Raw genomic sequence first — 5,000 nt, forward strand, 5'->3', positions numbered from 1 at the left:
TCTTTATTTCAGGGGAGCTAGTGGAGGTGGTACACTGAAAAAAGAGGGAATGGCGGGTCTTTGAATTAACCTATATAAAGTAAATAGATGCAAAACGATTCATTAACATTCCTTGAGTAAACATGATTTCATCAAATAAGGATAATGTGTTCTTGGAGACTGCTGAATTTGCATGTTTCTAATGCTTTGAATGAACATGATTAAGTTGTGTCTGGGGTGGCCTCCAGTCCTGAGGTGGCGCTAGTGCACCACTTTCTAAGACAAGAAGAAGCCGGAAAGTTTCAGAGCCAGAGAGCCGTTCGGCTCAGTCAGCTCGGTCCTACTCTTCAGTCTCATCTCGCTGGAATAGTGTTGTCATGTGTGAAGATCTACACAAAATTGAGTAAGTAACTGAATTACTTTCATTTATTGTGGGCGATGTAGAACTGCTCTTGTGTCTTTTGTGTGTGGAAGCTGAGCCAAAGGTGAAGTTAGACTCTGCTACATTTACCCACGCAGACTGCAGTGCTGTTTGCTTAGTAACAGGTGCACTGCAAACACATGCAGTTGGCTATGCATCATGTTAATTTCGAAAAGAATGGAAAATATGTACATTTAGGATATTCAAAGGATGTAGTAAAAACTGCTACTGTACAACAATCTAGCTGGTCATCTTCAGTTAGCTATATTTGCGCGGGAGGGTCTGATCCGTTAATGGGGGAGGGGTGGTGGAGGTGCGGTGGAGGTGCACAGCGAACTAGAACTTCATCGAACACGTTGCATGCTCACGAGAACAGAGGGCTGGCGTCGTTTCGGTGTGTTCATTTTAAGCCAAGTATTCTATTTTCAAAGTTTTTTGTTTTTTGACCCAACCCAGGTGTTTAATGCACACATGCACTTGTGGTCTTAATTGAAGATTAATCAAATGTAAGCTTTCCTGCACACGAAGTCAAAGAACAACCGACCTAGATAGAGTCAGAGGTGGAAGAAGTACTGAAGTTGTGTACTTAAGTAAAAGTAGAAGTACCCTGCGAAAAAATTACTCAAGTGAAAGTAAAAGTTGTTTCCCAAAAACGTACTTAAGTAAAAGTCCTAAGTACTAACTTTTAAATGTACTTTTCAGTACAAAAGTACAAGTAGGCCTACTCACGCAATGGCTGTCTTTCTCCATGTCTACCTACTTGATCCAATAGGAAAAAGTGTCTGCAACGGTTTTCGGTTCTATTTGAACATGACTATGGAGTCCTGTTAATGTTTTTAAAAGTATATTTTCTGTCTGGGTGTCAATTTGGAAGAGGGGCTTGGTCCCGCCTCCCTGCCCGCAGCTGAGGCTACTGAAATATCCACGAAACACAACAGGAAAACCTGGGATAAATGTAACTAGTAACAAAGTCTTCTCCTAGAAATGTAAGGAGTAGAAAGTACAAGTAATTGTCAAAAAATTTAATTGAGTAAAAGTAAAAGTCTGCATTTTTATTTTTACTCAAGTAAGTACAAATTCCAGAAAAAACTACTTAAGTACAGTAACGAAGTAAAAATACTTAGTTACGTTCCACCTCTAGATAGAGTGCATATAACCTGAATTTAAACTTTGCACAGGGAATTGGATGAAACATGTGGGAATAGTATCCTATTTATTGAAGTGCATAGCACTTTTTTAACTTCTGCGTTATCTCGTTTTACTTATCTTCCTCTTTTAAGTGGAGCATTGTTTACAAGTAGCCTAGTTTACAGAATGCATGCTCCTCATTCACGAATCCTGTGCTGTTTTATAAATGTTTAACCTCACCAATTCCTTCTTTCTTTCTTTCTTTAAGGACTTCTGGCACAGTGGCCTGCACTGTTCGAAGTCTGTAAGGTAAGACATTCAATGCTGATTGTCTTTAAGGTTTGTATATTGTGTGTGTGTGTGTGTGTGTGTGTGTGTGTGTGTGTGTGTGTGTGTGTGTGTGTGTGTGTGTGTGTGTGTGTGTGTGTGTGTGTGTGTGTGTGTGTGTGTGTGTGTGTGTGTGTGTGGCTTTCCCTAATGTTTATGATTTGTCAATCCTTTGGGCTCTTTATGTCTTTTCAGATCAGTGCTGAATTCAAAATAATCACCACAGTTCCCCTGCAATCCAAGCAACTGTTGCTGAATTGGCTGATGTAAGTTTCTGTCTTTTTCGCCTGTCTACTTGATGGTTCCTGAGCAGAAAGCCTTTAACTATTGAGTTACCCCCCTGCATGTTAAAACCCCATAGAGAGGATCATGATCTGCCTTAAGCTAGATTTATGCTTCGCTCGCATAGAATCTGCGTCCGTCCGTTTTCTGTCTATGCGAGTCCACGCCCCCCTCTCAGAGGCTCTGCGCCCGTCGTCTAGCGCCTCGAAAAAATTCTAACTATCCGTCGGACGGACGCGGAGTACGCAGACAAAAAGGCACTATGATTGGTCGTCTCGCTACTTCCTTGTTCTGTTCTTGTGGCAGCGCAATGCCAGTAGTTTGCGAGAGCAGAGCTGTATTCTGTTAAAAACTTTATTAATGCCTTGTGTGTAAATGTGTGTAAATACACGAAGCTAAGCTAAGTAACAAACAATGCATCAGTTGAACACTCGTGGCACAATGCCTGCGGTTTTACTACCGTTCCTCCACCGAATGTAAACACACATCGGCAGAATCAACTGTCTTTACATGCTTGCATTTTCTGCTCGTGAAAACAGACTGGGTATGTCAAATAATGATACCACTGCATTGCCTTTGCAATTTGTGTGAAAATACCTAGCTAACCGGGATAGAAAGCAACATTGCTTAATAATGACCGCAGTGCTTACAATGTAGTGAAAGTAGCCTAATCGCGCAATTTCAAATGTGGCTGGCAACGAGACCTCGGACCTCGCAGAGCTCGCAGATGCATGAATACAAAATTGGTTCGTGGCCATTCCCACGCGACTTTTCACGCTCGCAGTTGCTGAAGTCTAATCTGACCTTTAGTAGTCATGGTGCCAGTACATTCATATGCATGTTTCTTTTGGTGGCAGTCAGCTTCCCAATGTTGATGCCATTCATAGAATGCCAAAACAAATCAGTACCACCACCATTTTTGACCGTAAACATGGGACTGTTTTCTTTATACTTCTCCCTTGGCTACTATCACACATGCTTGAAACAATCTAAAGCAAATGTGTTCATCATGGTTTCATCAGAGACAAACAGACTTCAGATATGGATTGCTGGAACCATGTCCTCTGGTCTGATGACACCAACATGAACACATTTTTTCGGATGGTGTCAAGCATGTGTGGTGTTAACCAAGTGAGTAATACAAAGTAAACTGTCCCATGCTCATGGTCAAGTAGTGGTAGTGGGACAGACATGGTTTTAGGCTGGATGCATGGCGTCAATATTGGAAATCTGAATTTAACCAACATGTACCATGACAATTGAAGCAGATCATACAGTCTGCGATTTTAAAGGTGCAGAGAGTGATTTTTTAAGTAGTTTATTTCCAGAACTCTTGCTGCACAGGTTACAAATGTTCTTTCTTTCTTTCTTTCTTTCTTTCTTTCTTTCTTTCTTTCTTTCTTTCTTTCTTTCTTTCTTTCTTTCTTTCTTTCTTTCTTTCTTTCTTTCTTTCTTTCTTTCTTTCTTTCTTTCTTTCTTTAAGTTGTACAAGATGCACCATTTCTGAGGACTTCTGGCACAGTGGCCTGCACTGTTCAATGTTCGCAAGGTAAGACATTCAATTCGGATTGTCTTTAATGTTTTTATTTGTGAATTACAGCGTTGTATCTCCTTTCTTGAATGTGTGTGTGGGTTTCTCCTAATGTTAATGATTTAATCGTTAAATCCTTTGGGCTCTTTATGTCTTTTCAGATCAGTGCTGAATTGAAAAGAATCACCAGTCCCACTGCAATGGCCAGCACTGTTCAAAGTCCACAAGGTAAAGCATTCACTTTGGCCACAACCCTACCCAGTGCACCTTAACAACTTGACTCCTGCTTTAAATTAGCTGTTATCTGAATGGGGGTGAGTAAATATTCCAGTGGTATAAGGAGCTGCTTCTCAAATTTTTGTATTTAAATTTTGTCGTACTCTGACCAGTGAATATTAGATTATTGCTTAGTACTAGAATTGGAGTTATCTGAGACAAGATGATCTGATTTGAGAAGTGTTGATGACTACCTCCCTGGTGTTCCCACTCTCAGTGTGGAGTGTGACACTATTTGTATGCATTGTGCTATGCTCAACATGACATTGAGAGGCTTCAGTTGAAAGTGAGCAAGCTATCTCACGGTTTCCTTATTTCAATACACTTGCTACACAATTCATGTGCAGCTAAACAAAAAGAAATATTAATATATTCTATGTAGAAACGAAATGAGCACTACAATGACGGGTATAATATCTGAGAGCACTTTGTTGACACATGTTTTTCACTCTGATTATTGGGGGGAAATCAGAGTCGACAGAGTGCACCAGCTGTGTTACGCTTTTCATTATATTGCCCGTTGTATGTTTGCCTAGAATATTGCATGTTTTATTTTTAATCATGTTATCAATGAAACTTATTGAGATGGGGAAAACTGTAAGAACTTCTTATTTCAGCCCCTTGACAGACAAGCCCTGCATGCCATATTACTGCACGCATGCACAAAGAGCAATGCAGTAGACTTTTCCTTCAAAGTCTCCTCGCAAGGAACAGTATATACCATACCTGTATATGCATAATGAAACTTGTTCTTCTCTTAATTGAGATGAGCTGACCCTTACATCTCTGTGCTCTGAAACATCTTAAACAGAGGATTGGCATCACTGGTTGTCTACTACAAGCTCCTTGTAGGTCCCAGCCAAGGAGACACAGTAGACCTGGGGTGTTGTTCCATATGAGAGTGAGCTTTTTCATTGGCCTGGGCCCACTGGTATTCCTGTGACACACCAAGTTTCATGTCAAAGTCTTGTCATGCTATGCAATGATCTTGCAGGCCACATAAAATTACTTCATGGGTCACAATTGGCCCTGGGTTTGAGTTTGACATCCCTGCAG

General features: G+C 40.7%; 1 protein-coding gene and 1 long non-coding RNA gene across 3 annotated transcripts in view; both read left to right on the forward strand.

Moving 5' to 3' along the window:
* The window catches only part of ek1 (eph-like kinase 1), a 156,569-nt gene that overhangs the window by 126,328 nt on the left and 25,241 nt on the right, over window positions 1–5,000 (forward strand). The gene's annotated exons all lie outside the window — the stretch shown is intronic.
* On the forward strand, window positions 58–2,603 carry LOC134455691 (uncharacterized). Its single transcript, XR_010036145.1, has 3 exons — window positions 58–382; window positions 1,797–1,837; window positions 2,051–2,603. It is a non-coding gene; the product is annotated as an uncharacterized LOC134455691 (long non-coding RNA).

Source organism: Engraulis encrasicolus, chromosome 9 (genome assembly GCF_034702125.1).
Source record: "Engraulis encrasicolus isolate BLACKSEA-1 chromosome 9, IST_EnEncr_1.0, whole genome shotgun sequence".
Lineage (NCBI taxonomy): Eukaryota > Metazoa > Chordata > Actinopteri > Clupeiformes > Engraulidae > Engraulis > Engraulis encrasicolus.